The sequence below is a fragment of the Rhyacophila brunnea genome, unplaced genomic scaffold, assembly GCF_057557595.1.
Source record: "Rhyacophila brunnea isolate RB1 unplaced genomic scaffold, BYU_Rbru_1.0 scaffold_2, whole genome shotgun sequence".
Taxonomy (NCBI): domain Eukaryota; kingdom Metazoa; phylum Arthropoda; class Insecta; order Trichoptera; family Rhyacophilidae; genus Rhyacophila; species Rhyacophila brunnea.
The window spans coordinates 3,660,836-3,675,583 of record NW_028232859.1 but is presented as its reverse complement, the minus strand read 5'-3'; positions in this window follow the sequence as shown (position 1 = coordinate 3,675,583).

Sequence of the window (14,748 nt, the reverse complement as noted above, 5' to 3'; positions counted from 1 at the left end):
ACCGACGGTGTAAGTGCAATATCGTAGATGAGCCAAATTTTTTAAAATAGTACTTTCATCGCATTTTGTTTAACATGTCAAGATGTGATAGGAAACTTAAGTGAAACATAAAAAAATTGCATAGTTTTGAATCATTACGAAATATGATTCTTTGGAAAGATAATATTTTTTATATACAAACAATAGATCAAAAGTTTCGTTATTTTATACCTACGTACTATATTGTATTAATATTTGATATAGTTATTTTATTGTTGGTTCACTTCGGAATTAGATTGTATTATTGCAGTATTCCGGGACTACATACTCAGAGTAATTCGAAGACTCTGTTCATTTTCTTCAGTGACACTTAGCGAAGCATAGATGCCAGATATCGATATGCATTTTCATGTTTTTGTGTTGCAATTGTTATAATGAAATTACATAAACGTGATCATTAAAAAGTCTATTCTTGCACTTGAAAAATAAACTATTCTATTAAATACAAGTTAAAGTACATGAAAGCAAACCTGCATTTATTATGTATGTAGTAACAAAGGTTTTTGTCTCCTGAACATTTTCAAAAATAGTTCATTCGCAGTATTGCAATTACATCGACAACATGTTAAATAGCCTGACTTGAACCGAACTGCAGTAATAATACACGATACGTCTTTGCTTGCACTCGCTATGATGTGTCTCATGGTGATTTGACCCATAAAAAAAGAACTAAAACCCTGTGTGTAGATAGATTGTGTTAGGTTAGGTCTGTTTTTAGATTTTAAATGAGCTTTCATAGTTCAAACATAAGTGACAGATGACTTTATACATATTGCTATAATTATTGTACCATATTACAGTGAGATTCAATAGTTTTGACAACAAAATGAGAAGAGCACCGGGCAAGACAAAGCAATGTAAGAGGTGTGATGTAAGCACAGTTTGACGATAGTGATCATTAAGCCCTGTTTGCTTCCTCTGCACGGGAAAAATTGCATTTGTGCATATGATCGTAAAATGGTTCCACTGTAATATGTAGGTAATTCTTTTTTGTGTGTGAGATCGAGACAGTTATGTGTATTTTTACAGCGGTTAAAATGTGTCAGACTATTTAACAAGTACCGAATAACAAAAGTAGATAATGGCGACATGTGTATTTTCTTTATGAGATTTTATGAAGTCGCATATTAATGTGATGAGACATGCGTAGATAGTATTATACATTGTATGTACCCACAGCCGTTTTTCTTTGATATTAATGTACTGCATTGTAAGTAAGATTCAATATTTTTGGCAGGTAACAAGAAATATGGGGGGGGGGGGGGGGTGACCATGAGAAACCAATACGACAGGTGATTGTAAATGTAGCAGACCAATGACATTAATATCGACGAAGCATCTGGAAATAAAAATGACACTCACTTTTTTGTCGGGTCTGCCGAATGGCATAATTCATATTTTAATATCAATATCGTTCGCTCGAATGAAAATTGATACTAGAAACACTGTTCTAACGCCGTTACAATAAAGGTGATATTGCTATAAATTCTCGATGCGTGATATCGCATAATGGAAATTGCGAAAATTTCGTCACGTGACGTCTACCTATACATGTGCGAATGTCGCTATGCGCGAATTTACTTGCTAGCTACTATACTGAGTGCGTTGTCCATTAATAATGTCATTGTAACAGACACAGTTAGTGACAGCGACCATAGACAATATACAAATTAAATCTGGTTACTTCTGTGGGAAGATATGGTATCTCCGCACTTTATAGACCGTGATTGTTATTTCTTGCAAATAAAACAATAAATCATTTGTAAATGAATCAAAAAATAATAATGACTTAAACACATTACCATGACCAGTGTGAAAGCATGTGATGAGACAGCAATGTGTTCGGGTCATTAGTCTTATTGTGGTACCACTCAAGCCAGGTGTCACCAAACTGTGACCAAAACTAAGACGCCATGGAATATTCCAATATCTTCACTAAACAAAATTAATCACCCTCAGTTTCAAATGGGAAAAAATATTTTTGCGAAAATACCTTTAAAAAAGCTGAAAAATTGAGTTGACTAATAATAGGGGCCGTGGATAAATCCTGATGCACCAAGTTTGACAAGTGTGGTAATCCCTGAGTCTATAATCATCACTCAGTACTATTGAATGGTTTCCAACTCCACCCAACGATTGCCATTCTATCCTTTTGTTATTCTATGGTATGTAATATCTTATCATTGATTAATTTAATAAAACATAAAAAAAATTTTGTGCTTATTCCACTTTCAATAAATAAGTTTGGACCAGTTCAGTTGAAAGTTTCCCTCAGAGGCGACGAAACCGTTCCAGATTTATTTACTGAAAGTGGACTAAGTACTAAAAAAAAATTGTGTTTTATTAAATTAATCAATAATACAATGCAGTAGTTCCACCATGAATTGACAGTAAACACAATAAAAGAAATTAAAGTTTGTAATTACAAATTATAGGTAGCCTTGTATACAGTATGGAAAAATGAAAGTATTTCAGAAGATTCATTCTTTAATATTATAGTGTATTATGTACTCTTATTTATCCGTGCAAATGTTTGAACAATTTACAAATTTAAGGGGTTATGACTAATAATAAGATTCTCATTGACTGATTGTGTTCTTTTAAAATTATTTTTAGTGAGTTTAGATTTATTAACACTTTACCTACTGATCCTGCACAGATGGTGTCCTGTAATAGCTAACAGTTACGAATCGCATACGATACAGTGATGTTTTTGAACGCATATAACTTTGCTATACACAATAAATGTGATAATCAATTTAAAACGTGCAGGTGTTCGTCACTGCATCGTTGTTTGACCTAATGTTTGAATTTTCGAGATTCATCGTCAATATCTATATATTACAACCTAACATTGATATACTACTAGATGAGGAGTTCCCATACAAGTGTCATTTTAAAAATGTACCACAAAAGAAGATATTACGAATATCGTCTTATAATATTTCCTTGTAGGTATAATGCGTTAAGACCGTTAACATGGATTCCTGAATTTCACCCGCTGTAAAACTAAATTTGCGTTCTTGGAATAGTGACGCTAAGAGTGTCTGCAACCCAAAGCTTGCAAGCTACCAAAAATTCATGTCTGAGCGGACAGAGCAAGTCGTCATGCGCTGACTATTAGTTAGAGTAAGATGCAAGCTAGTCGGGCTTACTCATAATTATTGCCAGGTCGTTTTCGAGACAAATATTAAGTGAGCTTATATCGAGTTAAGTCCGCTGATATTAAAACAGTAAGTTTTAACACTGGCCGAGTTGCTGAAAATCGGGCGTCATTTTAAGAAGCATATGATTCATCCAGTAGTATTTCAATGCAGCCTAAGCTGTCAAAAATCGTCATAAAAATGTCTTTTCCTTGATGAATAACTAGATATGATTGTTTTGAAACATTTATTTTATCACCATAATAATTAAGAGGTTATGACAATAAACTATGTGTCATGGATTGGTAATACCAATATGTATTTGTATAGTGGATATAAACCTTTCTAAATATTTAAATAAAAATCACAAAACTCATTCAATAGACTTCTCATCGCTTTGTGATACTGATAAATATTAGAATGCTTATTTTTATTTATACGTATTTTCTTAAAATTTCATTGAAATGGTTACATGTAAGTTGTACGTATTACATTTCACTATTGCACAGTTCGCCGTGAGCTTTTTTATCGGAAAGAGATGACCGTATATAGCACCGAGATGAAAAAATTACATATTGTTCGTGGAGCATTGCAGACTATAATGTTCCAATTTTATTAGATTCAATATGAGCATTAATTTGATATTGATTGGTTTCAAATATCTGATAATAATGTATTTGAATTCAAGAATGAAAACAAACCTAACCTAACCTAACAAATAATCCAGTATATTGGCTATTTTTTTGTTGCCTCTGGCTTCCTATAAACCGACAAGAACCATGTTTTATTTAGACATGAATTTTATCTCAGTATTATACCACCCAAAGAGGTTGGACGGTCTTTAATATACTACCATATATTTACGATACAACATTTCACGGTGAACTGCATACGTACAAATTTCCGGACACCCATTCAAATATATCATTAGGTTCAACAGCTATCATTTTTAATTTACCAATCAAAATTTGATGATTTTTGTCAAACATTGTCAGTATTTGAAATACCTACTAATTTTGCGCAGTAGGTAAAGTGTTATAGTTCCAGAATGTATTTATAATAGTAGTTTGTACCAGACCAGTGTTAAGTTCTGTATGATTGTTGTATCTCTATTAAATCTTTACCCTTCTACCTGTTTGCAGGCAAATTTAATGTATATTTTATTTTTTACTTGTAAACATAATTTTATTATAATATATTTGAAAAAAATGTGTTCATTTTTTAAAAGTTAATCCTTGAAAAGGTGATCTATCTGCCAGTTTGTATTTCACAATCATTTAGGATGAAACTTCACTAATAAACAAAAAACATCAAACAGCAAACGAGATAATATTATAATTATTTTAAATCAAAGAATTTGGACTCTAGATAGAAGGAATCTTAAGCCGCGTTGACACGGTCCAAGTACGATCCAAGTACACTTGGACCGAGTGCCATCCAAGTGCACTCTTATGAGAGATCTTCATACTAATTATTCCTATCCAAGCTACTTGGACCGCGTCCTACTCATCCAAGTTAATTTGGATAGGAATAATTAGTATGAAGCTGTCACTTGGTTAGCACTCGATCCAAGTGTACTTGGATCGTACTTGGACCGTGTCAACGTGGCTTTATATGCATTCCGTATTAGGAATTTTGAAGGGAGTTCGATTTTTGAATTGAACGATTGTAGGTGTGGTAAACTAATTTATTCATTTTCTTCTTCTATTGGCAGCTCTGAAAACAAAAGAGGGGCTGTTGCACAGTGGTGAAGGGTGGAGGTAGGCCAATAAAAAAGCCAAAGCGAACTAGTCTGCGGATATGGCCAGGCGCACAGCACCGGCCATACAAAAAACGCAGACTTATTCGCCTGTCTTTGAAGACAGAATGCCAGTCTCGGGTATTTGTTTTGAATAATTTAAAATTCGGAAAAATACTGGTCCAATAATGAGACATTTAGCATATGATTCGTAAGTGTTTATGATAAACTTTCAATATATTTAAAAAAAAAAAAAGGTTTATTTTTGCTAAAAAATTTGGGGCCTCTCATTTGCCGCCATACAAAACCTCCCGACACTTGATGGGTTTTAAGATCCGACATAAATAGTGCACACTAAACTTTGTCAGTCAAACGTATTTGTTTTCATTGATCATGTGTAGATATTGTTTGTTACTAGTTTTTAAAATTCAATTAAACCGTGCCTAATCCAAGCCATAGTATATAATAGTCAAAATTATTCATTTTTCTATAAAATATCTTAAATTATGCCATCAAACCATACATAAAATTTTTTATCGATTATGGTATGTATATTATCGATCGATTATCATTAAATGAATTTTAAAAAAAACTGACCAACACCATCGTTAATTCAACAAAAACAAATAAGTATGACTGAAAAAGTGTGCAATATTTTTGTTGAATCACCCATAGCATACCCAAACTATTACGCTTCGGCCACACCGAAGTGCTTCGCTTAGTGCTAAGCTAGGTGCTATACGTATCTACTAAAAACACTACTGCCACATTGCACGATACATGCTTAGGTACAAATTCAGTTGACACTTGGGAGTGCTCAAGTCAACAACGATGTCACTCTCAAAACTGACCAGAAAGCTACTTAGAGAATTTAAGTTTAAAATTTCGAAAGTCTCAAATTCGAATTTGTTGGGTGCATAATGTCAATTCATCTAGAAGTACTCTTGGAGAGTTTCAACTTCTCTACAAACAATTTCGGAAATACGATGAAAAGTTTTTTAGTTATTTGAGGATAAACCAGGAAATATTTGACTTATTATTGGGCAAATGAAAAGAGACATAACATATATTTTATAATTATGTTATAATTTGATAGATGGGTTCCACAAACGCTCTCTTTTATAAACTGCTTCTATTAAAACTTCCTCCATCTTGCAAAATCACTAGGTGACACAAGAAAATTAACCAACACGTTTGTTCGCCGGGAGACTCACTAGTTGACTAATAATCACATAGCGAGGCGCGAAGCGTGCAGTGTGGCCATTGTAATAGTATAGTGTGCGTCCGTTCGCTAGGATATGTCACCTAGTTCGTAGCATAGCATTAAGCACCAAGCGAGGCACCTACCTATGTGGCCTCGGCCTTATGGTTTGGCTTAGGCACAGTTTAATTGAATTTTAAAACTAACCAGCACCATCTGCAGATATTGTATTTTTAGTTCAATGAGAACAAATGTATGACTGACATAGTTTAGTGTGCACTATTTATGTTGAATCTTAACAGCCTACCTCCACCCTTCGCCACTGCTGTTGCATTGTTTACATAACCTATGTACACATTTGTCAGTGTTTTACAACAGTGCTCCGCAACCGGTGTGCCGTGGCGCATTGCTTAGAAAAAACACAAATAATTTTGTACATTATACCTACAATATTATATATTATACATTGATATTATACAATACTTACTTAACAGCCAAATTTGCGTACATGGCTGGTAATATATTTGAGTATCTGCATGAACTTAATAAAACAATGCAAGGTCAGAATGAAAATATATTGACATGCTCCGATAAATTAGAAGGATTCAAAAATAAACTCGAACTTTGGCAGAAGGAGTTAAGACAAGGATCTCCACAAATGTATCAAATGACCTACCAGGCCACCATTAAAAACAAGCAATTAATTTTGGATCCGTCTCAAACACATTTAACTTTGCTGCAAAAGAAATTTCATCATTACTTTCATACAAGCAATACGACTGGATTCGAAACCCTTTTGCAACCAATGCCCAAAATTTTATAGTAGCGCTTTCCCTATAAATTCGACAGGAATTTGTTGAATTGAGAAATGACGGGACGCTAAAAATGAACTTCGCCGATGTTCCATTGGCTATTTTCTGGATTTCGATTAATAAAGAATATACTCGGATTTCCAACAAGGCTACCGCATTTCAGCTCCCATTTTCTACAACATATCTAATTGAGCAAATTTTTTCATTTTAAGTTACGAGGGTGGGTCAATAATTCCTTAGAAAAAAGCATTAAAACAGTTTTTATTTTTGTATTTTTTTGCATGTTTGCTTAATTTTCAGTAGAGATGGTGCTGATGGATGACAGTTTGTTTTGCACGAGTATCATGTATGATTTGCAGCAGCTATAGAACCGAATATTTTTATAAAAATTATGGTAGTTTCCTGGAATAATTATTTATAGGTCTTGGAGATCTTAATATTTTCTGCTAGTAATTTTGCAACCATCTAGGTATGGGTTATCCAATTCTTCAACTTCTGTGGGTAATAACGTTGTGGTAATAGCACCCAATTATCTGCAAACCTCAACTTGTAGAAAATAGTACCATTTCATTTTTGACAACCTTTCAAGAAATGCATTGAGTGAGTCTAATGCCTGTTTGAATGGATTAGTCTGATTATTGTAGGTTGAATAATTCAATAAGTTGGTTCTCGGTTTTTATGTTTTGTTATGTTAAACAGATATACATACATGGATTTAATATAATATATTCCAATAAATAAATCATCAAATGCAGTGTTAAAAAAGGTAATTAAATGAGCAAAGCAAACATAATAAAAACCGGTTTGATCGTGGCGCAGTATGAAGTTCCCAAAATAATTTACCATTATGATGTCAACAACAATTGTGGTTAACATTTCTCGCTGCTATTATGAACGACAATATCGTCTTAGTAGTAGTTTTGAGTAATTTGACTTTGAAGTTGTTAAAATGTTTGAAATGGTCTATCATGTGAGTTTATTAAGTAATCGTAAAAAGGATGAGTTTAAAATAAAGACTGTTTATTTATTAAGAAGGTTTCCAGACCGTACAGTTTGAAATAAGGAACATTTCGTCGCCGTAGATGTCAAGGGAGCCAAGCCACAAATTTGGCGAAAACGAGTAAAGTACACAAAAGCATTTTAAAATCATCAAAGATGCAGTGGTCAATGGATTTAAGCCACAAAACTCTTTTGACTACATTTTTTGTACATTTCAATATTCAGTGGTCAAGAGATATAACACACATAACTTCTAAGATACTATTTTTTTTAGTTATTTGTACAAAATAATAAAAAGATAACACCCATAGACTATAAATACATCTAGACGCCACCCGTTGCATTGCTAAATGAAGCTGCGTGCCGTGCGTTTGGTTTTTGGGCGAGCGAACGCATTCGTCTACAAATGTTCGAGACCATAGACCATTTCGCTAGTGCTCGCCCAAAGTGCTCGTACTAGACGCTCAGAATTAAAATATAATTTTCTATTTTTTTACGTTATATAGTATTTTTAAGCGGTCAAAATGCAACCATTAGGTAAAGATATCCATAATTTAAGTTATTTTAAAGAAACACTAGGTCACTGATATTAAAATATATAATAATATACAAATAAATTATCACGAACATGTATCAACTTATTTATGAAACGTAATACCATCTTCTTGCTTATCAGTACGGCTACCATATTTTAATACAACACACAGAACCATCTTTCCTACTTAATTAACTAAAAATATTTACCACTGACTTTATGTTTAACACAAAAAATAGCAATTTTAGCAACACGTGCTCGCAGGTTTTTTTTTTTTTTTTTTTAATAATAACCATACCCTTGCTTTTTCGTACAAGGTGGTTGGGTGGGTTAGTTGCATTGATGTGGGGCTAATTAGGTGCCTCCATTTATATCTTTAATTTTCTTTATGGCCAGGATTACATATTTTGTGTAGTGTTCTTGTGTTGTTCTATTGCTTAGTGCTTCGTGAGGCTTTTGGAGGTCAATTTCGTGATTATGTTGTCTACATCGAGTCCTGAGAGTCCATCGCTCCCTTTCTAGTATAGGGCAGTCGTTGATGACATGCCACACAGTTTGAGATGTGTTGCCGTCACATGGACAACAGTCGTCATCCCTCAATTTAAATCTTTTTAGATAAGCTCGCACCGATACGTGGCCTGTTAGTATCTGTGTGAGTTCGTGTGATATTTTTAAGTTCCTGGCAAGAGTGATGGCACAGTTTATGTTTGGAATAAATTTCTGCGTTATTGATCCTGTGGCGGATGTTGTGTATCTGTGGTTCCATAGCTCTATGGTATCTTCGTTTAGTTTTTGTTTTGCGTAACTCAGAGGGAAGTGTGTATAGGTTAAAGGTCTTTTGTCTGTTGTGGCTTGTTTGGCGTATTTATCAGCTTCCTCGTTTTCGGCTATCCCTGTGTGACTTCTTATCCAGAAGAATCTGGGGTTTGTTCCTATCATTCGAAGCTGTGTTGACAGTGTTAAAATGTCTCTTACAAGTGGGTGTGTCGATGATGGGTTTTGGAGAGCTACCAGACTGGATTGGCTATCTGAGAATATGTTTACATAGTCGTGTCTGTGGAACTTTAATCTTTTGAGTGTCCACTCGAGAGATTCTTTGATAGCAAATATTTCTGCTTGGAAAACAGTGCAGTAGCTTTCGAGCTTAAATTTTCGGGGGGTTATTAATGTTCCATTTTCGTAGGCTACAAAAGCTGCCCCTACTTTGTTATCGATTAGACTGCCATCTGTGTAGATCTCCAATCCTGTGATGTGGTATTTTGTTTTAGTGTCTTCGTCAACTGTTCCTATGTGTTCTATATTTTCTAGATGTCTGTTACCAGGATGTGGAAGTTGTGTGTAGTGTATTTTGTTTTCGTATGTTCTGTCTGTAGGTAAGTGTCGGGGAAGTATGTGGCTTGTTTTAACTTGGTATATTCCTGTAAGTTCTTGTATTTTTATGTCTATTGGCGCTATTCCTGCCAGGACTTGTGCTGACGTTAGCGATATTGTGCGATATCCCTTGCAAATTGATATTGCGAAAGGTCTTTGCGCGGAATTCAGTCTTTTTTGGATCGACTTTCTGTGAGTTGCTTTATTCCAGACCGATGCCGCGTAAGTTAAGGTTGGCTCCACAGCTCCATGATATATAATTTTTAAAACTTCAGGAGACGCCCCCCAAGTGGCTCTTGCTGTTTTTAAAAAGAATTTTCCCATTTGAGCTGCTTTCTTACATATGTAGTCGACGTGTTTCGCCCAATTGATGTGCCTGTCTAGTATTATGCCAAGAATTTTAAAGGAATCGACCAACTCTTTCGGTTTTCCTTTCCACTGGATTTCTGGTGTTCGTATTTTCCTTTTGTTGATAAACATTATATTTGTCTTAATATCTGAGAAGGTTAGTTTTACGTCTTCACCCCATGAGTTTACTTTTTGAAGCACGCTATTGGTTTTTAATTCCAGTTCGTCAGTGTCTTTTGCTGCTATCAATATTAACACATCGTCAGCAAAGGCTTGTATGTGTGTATTGTGGGGTAAGAGTATTGTTAATAGACTGTCTAAGGCGATATTCCATAGTGTTGGGCCACAAGTTGATCCTTGGATGCAACCTTGGGTTTGGTCTTGTTTTATTTCTTCGTCTGCATACTTTAGTTTTACTTCCCTATCTTGTAGATAACTGCAAAATAGTTTGTACAAGTTAGGCGGTGTTGACTTGATTGCAAGGGCGTTTTTTATGTGTGGCCACCATGCGTTATCAAATGCACCTTGAATGTCTAGGGAAATTGCTATGAGTGATTCTTTCAATTCGAGATGCGTTGAGATTATGTGTACGGCTTTGTTTAGTGCGTGTTCTGTTGATGTTTGAGGGGTAAAGCCAAACTGTTTAGTGCTCAATTTGTTGTTTTTTGTAAGATGCCAGTGCACTCTCTGAATTGCTAGTTTCTCTAGCACTTTTCCGAAAACGGGAAGGAGGCCGATAGGCCTGTACGATTTTGTGTCCATAGCATCTTTCCCAGGCTTAGGAACGGCCTTAATGATCGCTATTTTCCAGGATTTCGGGAAGTGAACGAGTGTCAGACATTTATTGTATAGTAGTAGAATTTCTTCTGGGAAGTTTTTTGCGAAATTTTGGCAGATATCTAATGTGAGGTTGTCGTGTCCAGGTGCCTTTTTTGGAGTCATATTCTGTAAGGCGGATAGGATCTCAGTAAGTGTGAATTGGATATCATCCTCTCCGCCCGGAATATGGTTGTCTGATGTGTGTCTGATGTGTGTCTGATGTAGTGTTGTATCGGTGTATCTGTTGTTGGATCATCGTATGGAAAGAATTTTTCCATTAGGGCTTTTGCAGAGTCTTTTGCGGTTGAGTGCTTTACTCCCTCTGTAGTAAGTGTCGATTGAATATTGCTGGCATTAGTTTTTTTTGTCATTTTGTATAGCGAAGACCATGCTGTCATTGGCGTCTGAGATTCATAAAATAATTTAGCGCTTTTAATTTTTGCTTCCTCAATGGCTGTTTTGTATGCTTCTCTTTTGTCGATATAGTCAGTGAGCTTTTGTGGTCGCATGATGTCACTTGAGTTCTGTAATTTCCGTTTTGATCTGAGAGTTATTTTTTTCATTTTTGTTAATTCGGCGTTCCACCAGATTGGATTTTTCCTGATATCATGTTGCGTTTTTTGTGGGAGTATTTTATGGCATGCGATAGAGATTGCCGAGGTGACCGTTTCCACTGCAGTGTCGAGTTCAGGAGTTGTATGTATGTTTTCAAGGTACTGTTTATCTATGTTAAGCTCGGCCATGTTTTCCCTTGTCAATTCATTTATTTTTCTCCAGTCGGTTTTCTCATTTGTTATAAAAATGCGTGTTGAGTCGGTCATGGGTGAGAGTACGCTAATTGTATTGTTCCAAGTAAAGGTGATTGGGTTGTGGTCTGAGATGGGGTTGTGTTGGTCTTCTACTGTCCAGTTAGCAATTTTGTGTGTTGTGTTTGGTGAAGAGATAGTGATATCGATATGAGATTTTAAATGTTTCCCGTTCCGCCAGGTGCTGTAAGTTGGAACTGATCCTTCATTACATACATGCCACCCAATGCTGGCTAGGCAACTGATGACCTCATCGCCTCTTTTGTCATTTTTCGGGCTCCCCCACCAGCTGCTTTTTGCATTGAAATCTCCTCCTATTATATATTCGCCTTTATCTTTTCCTAATTTTTCAATTTTTTGGAGTGTTACCAATGTTGAGGATGGTGGTGGTATATAAATTGATCCAATCGTTAGCTGCAAAGTTCCAGATTTCAAGGTTGCAAATGCATTGCACTGGTCAGATATGTCGCTTCTCCAAAGAAGGCGGAGGTTAGGATTGGAGATGATTATTACGGCTTTGCAGGGGTTTTCCGATGTTCCGTCGGCCTGATATATTGTTAAATTATGGGGAGATGTTACTCTGCCCGTATTTCCGACGTAAGGCTCTTGAAGAAGTAATATATCATAGTATTTGGCCTGAGCTATTATATGATCCATTGCTGAGCGGCATCGCTGAAGATTTTGTTGAAGAAAAATAATTTTTTTGACTGCCTTATTCCTAGAAGTTTGATTTTTCCTTTGGTCTGATGTCCATTGGTCGACTGTTGCTATCTGGCTATGACCGATATTGGCGTGTACTAATTTTATTTTAGCAGCCATAATCAATTGAGTTGAGAGACTTTTTTAAATATGCTTCTTGTGCAGGGCATAGTTTTTCCCCTGTTTTGTGACTAGCGGGCTTCCCGTAGCGTGTACAAGTTGCACATATTGGTGTTTTATTAGACTGTGGACACTCGGTAGATATGTGACCCTGTGATGCACAGTGGGAACAGACTTGAGGCTCTTTACAAAATTTGCTCGGATGTCCATACATGCAACATTGTGTGCACAATGTTATACCAGTAAAGTCACGCACTCTGTGTGACGACCATTCAAAATAGCACCGACCTTGTTCTATTAATAGGTGCCTTACTGCTGGTTGGACATAAAATACTCGGTGACATGTAGGGCCTTCTCGAGGTCCTGCAAGATGACTGCGGATGGTTGTTTTTGTGAACACTTCGGCAGGTAATTGTATTTCGCGGATTGATTGATGAATGCCTTGTAGGAAGTCTACGTCCTCAACTTCCCGGGGTACATCATAAATGATTAAAAAGGCAGTCTTTTGGGTGGGATTTTTGCTTCCAGTTTATTTGATTTGAAACCTGGTGCGGCTGCTAGGCGTTCTGAGTCGGACTCTGTGGCAGTATTTATTACGACCCCACGATTCTTTACCAATCGTACGCCGGTAATTTTCACTCCTAACTCTTTGGGATTTATCGCTTCTTGTATGATGGCCTTTGTTGATGCGGAATCTTTTATTTTGTCATTTGTCGGGAAAACCAGTACTGCAGGCTTGGTCGGACGTACTGCAGCGCCTAGACGAGATATAGGTGGTGGAATTGTTTGTTTTACGGCACCTGCATAGGATGAAGTGGAACTTTTAAAGGCTTTCATTTTTATGAGTTCCATTGCTTGACGAACAGTTCCTTCATTCGTGGAAATTTGTTGTGCTAGAATTCTAGCAGATGTTGAATTTTCTGCTGATTCGGCAACTGTTGCGGCGAACAAATGCATCACTGTATCCATCTTGTCTACGATTATTGTTTTTTGTTCCTTTAGGTTTTTAGCCGACAGAGCAGCCAGTGCTTCCTTGATGGAAGTAAACAGCCCATTTGCTTGATTCAGCAGTTCAGTGGAATTTATTTTTGAGCATATCTTGGTACTGTTTGGCTCTGAATAAGTTGGTGTTCTCTTAAGAAGCGTACTGGGGGTGAATGGTGAGTCTTCCCTCGATGAAGAAGAATCATCCCGGGTGTCGCTATTTATGAGTCGGCGTCGTGGAGAACGCCGCTTCTTCAGTTCGGTGTCACTCATTTTTTTTTTTTTTATGCGTATTCGAGTGTGAGACCTTTCTCAGTGAAGTTGATAACCCCTGTTGTTCGACTGCTACTGCTCATTAAGTATTAAATTATTGACACTTAATGAACCAACATTTAATTGCACTAGCACTTAATTGCAGATTAACACTGATTACTTAGTTACACTATCACTTGCTTGGTGTTTGCACTGCGATATAAATTTTAGCTTTAAATTTATTCAATTGTCATTAGTTGTTAACAGTTATATTGGCACTATTAATTGGTAATGATAATGGTTCACTAACGAGGCGCGGTACAACACAATGTACGTCCTACTCGCTCGGCGTTTAGAACTTCCCAGCAGCAGTTCAGCAGGTTATCGACGCTACGTGAAGCGTTTCACCACGATTTGCCGGTGATACTTTTAGAAACTAACTCACACATATGTAGACCTTTTATCTTACTCTAGCGCGTGTCGCAGAGATTATAAGGGTGCCGAATACTTTCTCACTCGCACTCATGCATCGTTTTTGTTCAGGCCTTGATAACACCACAAAGTATATTCTGTGTTGAAAGTTTCACCGTTATATCTTTAAAAACAAAAAAGTTCAATAAGAAAATGTTACTTTTCTTTGTCACACAAAATCTATGAGTGCCTGTTTCTCAGCAACATGATTTTGTGGACTGGCTCCCTTGACATCTACGGCGACGATTTTGGTATAACTAACTCAATATGTCATTTTTTCGAATTAGTGTCTTCTGCCAGAACAGTGACGATATATCGTTGATTAGCATTCAAAAGGTTTTAAAGAAAAAATCTTCATTTTTTATAAATTATGTAGGTGAGTTATTTCATGAAATGAATAAAACATAGTAC